The sequence below is a fragment of the Crinia signifera genome, chromosome 3 (assembly GCF_055691185.1).
Source record: "Crinia signifera chromosome 3, ASM5569118v1, whole genome shotgun sequence".
NCBI classification, from domain to species: domain Eukaryota; kingdom Metazoa; phylum Chordata; class Amphibia; order Anura; family Myobatrachidae; genus Crinia; species Crinia signifera.
Genome location: NC_139219.1, coordinates 180792606 through 180802247, shown reverse-complemented (window position 1 = coordinate 180802247; position 9642 = coordinate 180792606).

Below are 9642 nucleotides of genomic sequence, written 5' to 3'. Positions count from 1 at the left end.
TTAGTCCATATACAGATGGGTCTTGTCCCATCTTGGCAGGGGATGGCGCTGGCGTCGCCAGCCGCCATCCCCCGCCAGCGCCATGGCGATGGTGAGAAGGGGACGCGCGCGCACGAGAGGTGCACGCGTCCCCTTCCGACGGCGCTTCCATCCGTTCCCCCGGGTCCCCGCCGGCTTGCCGGCGGTAACCCGGGGTCCCCGCCGCCTGCCCGCATCCCCCCCTAACCCCCCCTAACCCTGTCCGTCTCCCTGAGGCGGAGACGGACAGGGTTTCCGTCGCGCTGGCGACGGAGACTGAGACGCGCGTGAGACGCACGCACGTCTCAGTGCATTCGCTGGCGTGGCTGCTGGCGGGTCGCCAGCGCAGACGTTCTGGCGACCCGCCAGCAAGGATGGGACCTGACCCATCTGTACCTGCCCCTGCTTTGTTATCGCACCAGCTCCCCCTTACAAATAACAGACACAAATGCCCCTGCTTTGTTGCACGCACCTGCCCCCTCAGGTTGCCAAAAGTGTTGCGCACTTGCAAGATGGCTCTGAACCATCAGTCCCACTGGAGACATTCTGCGCCGGGACACCTGGGATGATCTATGTTCCTGGCACCTGCTACGCACAGGCACGTCCCAGCGTCACAGAGCTGCGTGCGCACACACCCGGTGCCGAGGCCAAGCCACCCACTAATGTAGTGCTGGCGAGTTGCTGGTGAGTTGCCATGACCAGCGGCACACCTGCCAGCTGGCCGCGGCACACCTGTTGAAAATGCCTGCACTATATGGACAGTAGTATTCAGACACCTGACCTACAAGGACTACAAGGACACCTACAAGGACTGTAATGACATTTTAGTAAAATAATGTACATATACTTTAATATGGAGTTGGTACCCTTCTGCAGCTATAACAGCTTCCACTCTTCTTGTAAGGCTTGACACAATATTTTGGAGTGTTTCTGTGTGAATTCGTGCCTATTCATTCTGTACAGCATTTATGAGGTCAGGCATCGATGTTGGACAAGAAAGCCTGGTTTTTAATCTCCATTCCATTTAAATTTAAAGGTGCTCAATGGGGTTGAGGTCAGAGCTCTGTGCAGGCCAAATAAGTTCTTCCACACTGAACTCAAACCATTATAGTCCTTGCTTTGTGCACTGGGGAACAGTCATTTTGGAATAGAAAAGGACCTTCCCCCAAACTTTTGCCATAAAGTTGGAAGCATAGCATTGCTCAAAATTCCTTGGTATACTAAAGCATTAATATTGCCCTTCACTGGATATAAGGAGCCTAGCCCAAACCCTGAAAAACATCCCAAAACCATTGTACCTTCACCACCAAACTTCACAGTTGGCACAATGTAGTCAGGTAGGCAACGTTCTCTCGGCATCCACCAAACATCTCTGATTCACTGCCAGACACAAAAATGTCAAAATGACTATAACATGACTCACATGACCTGACATCAATCCTCACCAAAGATGACTGAAACATTGATGATCTGTTCAAATATCATGGATAGGACTGTTTTTTCCTCCTATTGTGTTGCTCCTATGTGTTCCACCCGGCATCATCTCACATAGAACTATTTTGTAAGAATAACAATATTATTTTGTAACAATATAGACCGTTTTAGAAGATAGATATACCACTTTTGGGTGTGTAGTCATGCTATGAAATACACACGCCTTGAGTGGTTTAACACACTCGGCCATCAGCATCAAATGTGGTTGAGCTTGAATAAGAATCACTCTGATTGGAGAAGTTGCTATTTGCACAATAGACACATTGGTTTATTGCATATCATCTTGACTAAGTAAACCTTATTAAAAATAATGGACTGTAGCACCTGGACTTTACTTTTTTTTTTTTTATGATTTAGTTATTTATAATTTGAGATGTGTAGGGTTAAGAAATGGGGGGGGGGCGGGGAGAAGGTAAGTATACTTAACTAAGGTAAGCCTACCCTGTCAGGAAACCCACCATCGGGATACTGCTTCTAGACTTCTGACCACAGGCATCCCATCCACTAGCCATCTATATGTATTCCGGGCATGGCACTGCTGCTAATTACTGTATACTTCTTTTTAAAGCAGGTCGAACCAAAAATGGCAGTAGCCATGTTCAAGAGTGTAGCCAGAACTTTGTGGGCCCCATAGCAACATTTTGAAGGAATACCTGTCACAATGCTTCTAGAGCACAGGTTCTCAAACTCGGTTCTCAGGACCACACACAATGCATGTTTGCAGGTCTCCTCACAGTATCACAGGTGAAATAATTAGCTCCACCTGGGGATCTTTTAAAATGTATATAGAAGAGGTGTCGGGTGCGCTAATCAACAGCTGCTGGCACTGGGTTTGTCAAACCCTACAAATACAATAGTGAAATAAAAGAAAGTGTGCCAGCGCTGGCTGATCCAATGATAGAGCAAGACGGTTCTCAAAAAGTTAAACAATTTATTACAATAAAAAACACAATAAAATGACTATAGGTTGTAGAACCACTATTGGTGAATTATAGAACAAAAGTCAAAATGAAGGTATTAAAATTATATCACAGGGATATTTTATCCATGGTGGTTTTTAGAGATTTATGAGGCTGACATATATGATCATGTAACCATCCTGGTAGAAGTTGTGTCCAATTTGGATGACCCAAGAGTCCTTTTTGGTTTGCCCTATAGTTTCAAGGGCTCAGGCCTCCCACTAGGAAGATTTCCTCCTTCACTGGATGTGGTTAGGAATAAGGCAAATATCCCATAAATGATGGATCCAGGTGGGGCGTCGTCAGTGGGAGATGGACTGGTCACTTGGTCAACTGGATGGTGTCAGCAAGGATATTAAACAGCTCAACGTGTTTCCCCGCACAATAGAACTCCGGCTTCCTCAGCTTGCTAAAGCAGTGAATACTGGCCTCAGTCTAACATCAGTTCTATTTAGCCTCCCACATCCTGAACAGCCACTATTGATGATCTGCCAACCCAGTAGCGTACATCCACATGAAATAATATTTTACCATTAAGATACCATTCACTGTAACTGCATGTTTTCCTGTACTACATGTTTTAGCTATTCACTGTACTATGTTTAAAAATAGCTTACCCTATATCCTACAGCTGAATTCTAAATCATTTCTGAAATTCTGCCTCAAGTATTTCTTTCAATCATGGGGAAATATAAATAGTTGTGTTTATTTTTTTCTAAATGTTTCTTTTAATGTGTCTAGCTAGCCCACAACAAAGAACTTGTACTCGTGTTTTGATTTTTATCTTTTAATTAAATAATAAAATAACCAATTATTTGTATTTTTCCGGAAACACTGAATTCTTGTTGCATAAATCAAATAGTACATTTTAAACAAATATTTCTGAAGGATGGTATCTAAGTTGTTCTATTAAAAACTACAGTACCAGAGTACCCTGCCGCAATAATACTGAGATGCAGGAGCGTCTGAGATGCACCTGCATCTCAGATTGATGGCGCGCCTCTCCACCAGCGCCCACATGATTCCCTCTCTGCCGGGTGTCCGCCAGCGCAGAGGACCTTGCGGTTTCCGGCGCTGTGTGAGAGGCGCTCACTAGGCTTGCCATGGATGCCGGGGACAGAGTCGGGCTGCCGCTGAGTCACTACGCTAACTATGCTAAGCAGCCGTTGTGCTGCCGCGGAGTCACTACGCTAAGTACGCTAGGCAGCCGTTGGGCTACGCTGATAGCGTAGCTTAGCCTACGCTGAAAACGTAGCATAGCCAGGTGCCGTGCTATTACACCAGTACTGATTGGCGATCTGCAGCCGGGATCGCAACAATCCATGGCCATTATCGGCAGAACGAGCCCGACAGCTCGGGCCCATTCTGCCGTGATCCTGCTTCAATGCTGTCGCCGTCGGAAATAGCAGCGGCACATTGAATACCCCCCTTAATCTCCATGTCGAAAAGCAAAATGATGATTCATGCTTTGTTTTTTTTCTCCTTTCAAACCAAATAAGAAAACTTTCTGCATTTGACCACTTCACTGTTGAAGGTTTTTTCACCCTTGTGCCAAGGTATTGTCTCATTTGGGTTTGTCACATTCCAACATCAATAACAATATTTTTTGTTATGTGGTATATGCCTCTAGAGGTGTTACTGACAGTGAGAATATGACTTTTGCTACACTCCTTTCATGGTTGGGAGTATGTATTGTGAAATAATAAGTATAGCCATATCAATTGCTATACTACTGCTGCCACCACCACTATGCCCCAATGATTATGCTCACCAGACCCAGGGACTGTTGATTACTGCCAAGAAGGTGTTAGTGAGGGGGGGGGGGGGGGGGTTGCCAGCCATCGGATCCTCTTCTGCTGCGTGACCGCCAGTGCTGTAAAGTGAGCTGCTGTTTACTACACTGTGGGATACACAGCAGGACAGGAGGACCCAATACCCAGCCACCCTGACCAGAGCACCGATCTCTATACCTGGGTGTATGTGAGCATATACTGTATTACACAAAAAAATATTGTTTTATTACAGTGATAAGCTTGTGTGTCCACTAGCTGGGTCCTGTGACATTTTTCTCTGCGAAACGAACATAAACAGTGAGATCTGTGATGACATTCAGGATGCTGTATTAAAAAAGAAAAAACTTTTAGTAAATTCAGCCAGATTGGATTTCCCATTATAGTATGGGCAATACAGCCTTGTTATTAAAAATATGCCAGGATTAAAGGATTTCATGCAGTTTCTCCAAAAGCACTTCATAATATATATATACTTAATAATATGACACTTAAATAATGATTTATTTATTTATTAACAGTTTCTTTTATAGCGCACACATATTCTGCAGCACTTTATGGAGAATATTTGAACATTCACATCAGTCCCTGCCACGTGGAGCTTACAATCTATATTCCCTACCACATGTACACGCACACACAGACATTCTAAGGTTAATTTTTTTGGAAGCCAATTGACCTACCAGTATATTTTTTGGATTGTGGGAGGAAACTGGAGTACCCGGAGTAAACCCGCGCAAGCATGGGGAGAATATACAAACTCCGCACAGTTAGGGCCATGGTGGGAATCAAACCCATGACCTCAGCACCAAGCTGCCCCAAATATATGTAAAAAATAAATAAATAATGTCAAAAAACTTACAAAACACCCTTTTCACATTATTTTTGAACAAAAAAAGAATGTTAATAAATCTGCCGCAAACACTTTTGAGATATTTCAGAAACGTATTAACTTTTCATTGGGAATAACAGTGTCCCCAATTTTTCAGAACTCTAAATTACTCCAAATTCGGGCCCCTCTATCGATGGTGGTCCACTACGCATGAGCATTGTCTGTAATGTGGATCTGCAGGGCCCGGCTGCGAGCACCTTCAGCACATTTCTCCCTTGCCGTGGTGCTCGCAACCTGGATTTCCTGGTTGGACATGGGAATGTCCATGTTTCATGGGCACATCGACAAAAATGCTGGACATGCCCCAGTAAACGCAGGTGTTCCCCTGCCTGCTCGTGGGTGGGTGTCGGAAATTCAAGCAGCCGCCGAGTGATGCCTGAGGGGTGAATTTATGAAGCTTGGAGAAGTGTTATCTATCCCCATAAAGAACGTTATAAGCAAGGTGATAATGGTTCAGCCAATCAGCTCTTACCTGTCAATTTACATATTATAGCTGATTGGCTGAACCATTATCACCTTGCTCATAACGTTCTTTATGGGGATAGATAACACTTCTCCAAGCTTCATAAATTCACCCCTGAGTCACTTTAGATGAGCTTTAGATCGCACAACTATGGAAAATTTCAGTTTTTGTGTATTGATTTTAATCAAGGTTGCCATCAGGGGGGTACCGCTGGTACTATTGTCCTGGGCTCAGAGAGGTTCCTGCAAAACACAAAAGCTTCTACCTGCATAAAGCTTAAGACAGTTTCCTGCTGGAGTCAGCAACACTGAAGACTCCTCGTCCTCTTAGATGAGAGGAGGAGTCTCACACCCCGGCTGAGTCTGCCTGTCTCGGGAGACTGTTGGATGGCTTCTTCTATTTGCTGCCACCAACTTCTCTACATGTACTCTGGAGGAAGCTCGCATTGCTAGTTTGCAGTGATTTCCTACATTTCTATTGTCACCTGTTACAGGTATTAAACGCCTTCCACAGAAGGCCATGGAGGGAGCAGTGCTGGATTCCTTCTCTTGGTATGTTGTTGTCACGGCAGCACAGCCATTCCTCACCCACCACCACTGCATCTGCAGATCATGTAATACAACAGCACTAACAGGAAAGTTGGCTGCAGGATCAGCACGCAGCTGCTTTGATGCGGAGGGGTTGGTGTTATATACTGTCGGGTCCCAGAGGTGTGGGAGGGACAATGAGGGCTAGTAATACACAGGTCCCTGCTGCTGCTGCTGCTGTGTGCAGTGTGGGCTGGAGCACATTATTCTCTGCCCAAAGTAGAGTGAGACACCACAGGAGTGAGAAGTAGCAGGACTGACAACAGCAGATTGCAGAGGGAGGAGAGAGCACTGCCAGCCAATCTCAGCTGGTTTCTTTCCCCACCTCTCTCCCTAACTGCAGTGCTTAGTTTTGTGTGTGTGAGCCCACCTTCTGCAAAGCGCCACTGGGAGTGCTCTATCTGGAGCAGATTTATTTATTTATTTTATTTATTAACAGTTTCTTATATAGCGCAGCATATTCCATTGCGCTTTACATAGGGGACAGTGATACAACAAAACAGGGTATTTACAGACAGTCAAAATGTAGGAGGGCTTTGCTCGCAAGCTTACAATCTATAGGATTTATTAAAATCAGTGAAGTGATAATGTGGCTGGTACTTTATCACCGGCCAATCAGCTCCTACCTGTGAAGTTACAGGCTTGGTGTGATAAATGACAGGTAGTATCTCATTGGCCGGTGATAAAATACCAGACACTTTATCACTTCACCGAGCTTAATAAATCTACCCCTGTGTGCCTGCAGGATTCAAGTTATACCTACTGCAGGAGAAGCCCCAGTGGCAACAAGAGTAATAGGTACAGTATGGGCCAGATGTATTAAGCCTGACTAAGAGATAAACTAGAGATAGAGTGGAAGGAGATAACGCATCAGCCAATCAGCTGTGTTTGAAATATGACAGTTGGGAGTTGATTGGCTGGTGCGTTATCTCCTTCTACTTTATCTCCAGTTTATCTCTTCGCCAGGCTTAATACATCTGCCCCAGTATATCACCAATATTGGGGGGAGGGCTGCTGCAAACTTGGATGAAGTGATTGCTGAAGAACTAGCACTTCTGTGCAATGCCCATTTACAGCCTTCTCTGCGCCCAACCCCCTTAGTCCAAGCTTTCCTGACCTGTACCCTCTAGCCCATCCTTTCCTGCCATGTGCCCCCCTATTCCAACCTTCCCAACCCCCTTAGTCCAGGCTTTCCTGCCCTGTGCCTCCTTAGTTCAACCTTCCCTGCCCCATGCCCAACCCTCTTAGTCCAGGCTTTCCTGCCCTGTGCCCCCTAGCCTTGCCCTGTGCTCAACCCCCTTAACCAACTTTCCTGCCCTGTGGAAATCATATGCTTTTTATTGTAAACAGCAAACAGAATTTCATTCCCCATCATTGTTTCATAACACAAACACGATGTAAGGTTATTGTTTTTTCTTCTTCTGGTAGATGGGGCCCTGCTTATGTCAATTGTCCCAGGCCCCAAAATTTCTGATAGCAGCCCTTGTTTTTATTACACTCTAGGGATCACCAGAAAATAACTACAGTACTAATGGGTGCATAATTGAAAAGAGGAGACTGCATTCTTTCAAAAACGATTGCCCTCTTGAGAGTGGGACAGTATGTGAATTAATGTATTTCCTTAGCATATGTAAGAATTATGGGCATAACATTGGGGTTCTATTCGCTAAGTGTTGGATGGGCATAAAGTGGACAAAGAGAAAGTACAAGCCAATCAGCTCCTAACTGCCATGTTACAGGCTGGTTTCACAGATGGTGAACTAGGCCCTAAGTGACAGTCAATTGGTGGCTATGGTTAGGGGGCCGGACCTCAGTGTTCCTGACCTGTAGCTGATAGTTCTGCTGATGTTCATCTTTGAACTGCCTGTCTGCGGGAAAACTGGAAACAACTTTTAAAAAGTCTTGTAACTTTTATCCAGTGTAGGTAATCCCTGTCACAATTTGTACTCTTAAAATATAGTGGAGACTAGGAGGTACATTATAGCGTTCAGAGATTGGCATTGAGTCTAAATGAATAGTAACAATCTGAATCCCTGACATATGGGACTAGGCGAGCTCTTTGAGACACACTGACAATGAACATGCTGTGGGTGTTGTGCAGAGGCAGATGATGGATAAGGATTCTCGCTGATCCACTTTAAAGCATTAGTCTGTGATTCACTTTACATCTGCAATACCTGTCAGTCTCTTTTTTTTCCATGAGTCTAAAACCAAATAGAAGGGAATAGTATGAGTATGGACTCGATTTACCAATGTGTACCTTAAATATTACTTTTTGCTTTTTCAATGAAACATTTTGATTTTTAAAATTAAACATTGGTATTAACATAGGCTTTAAAAGATACAAACTCTCAGAAAATCATATATATTATTTCCAGAAGGTGATTCTTGGTGATGATCCCTTTTTCTCCCTTCATACTTAACCAAAATCGATAACTAAGATACCATTTTAAGGATTAAGTTCTCCGCTTCTGACGCATTCATGGAGATGCCCATAAAATGCTGGGCGTTCCCCTGCAGCCATGCATCCACACATGTATGCTGAAAGTGCATGTACTGTAACTGTGGCCCTTATTCTGATCGGTGCGGCCAGAGCCGCATACGGGGCTCCGGCCGCACCAACCAATCCCCGCCTACTATACGGATCGCCACGGCCGTCCGTACACGGACGGCTGGCGATCCGCATGAAAATGGTGGGGCGTACGCCTCCACCATGGTGGGAGCTGCCCCCTGCATTCGATGGTCGGCGACCATCGAAGGCAGGGCCGCACACCCCACCAGCTCCCGCAAGCTGAGAGCACACGGACAATCGTCCGTGTGATAGCTTGTATGGGGGCTGAGAGCTGACATCCGGCGACGTCAGCTTTCCGCCCCCATCACTGGCGTCATACCCTCATTAGCATGCATACGCCCCGCGTTTGCATGGGAACGCCCATGAAACGCGGGGCGTATGCATAGGGAAATGAGGGTATGAAGCCCCTCACGCCCCTATACGCCCCCTTTGCGGCGGACGAACTACGTCTGCGGCGAATTGGGCTGCACATGCGCAGATTGACCTCCCTAACTGAAGATAAATGATTCTACCCTTCGGGAATAATAGTCAGTCTAAACTAACTTTTATTCTGGCCAAAAGAGGGTAGGGCACTGACATAATATGCCCATGCCACCGCTGAAGTTGTTCGCTCCCAAGGTTTACGCATGCGCATAATTGAACATGCTCAAACCCCCCACCATCGTACACAGGGCCATATTTGGACCGGAATGAACAGGTCTGAATCGTCCCCCTAGTCAGATCGCAAGTGTTCTCCTCAGAGAACACTGGTTAGCACAGATTGCTCAGCACACATCGCTAGTGCATCACATGTGTGTCAGTGACATGTGCTGAGTGATCTCTGCTTAAAAACATTGCTTAACGTGGGGCTGAAGTCACCATGTGTAT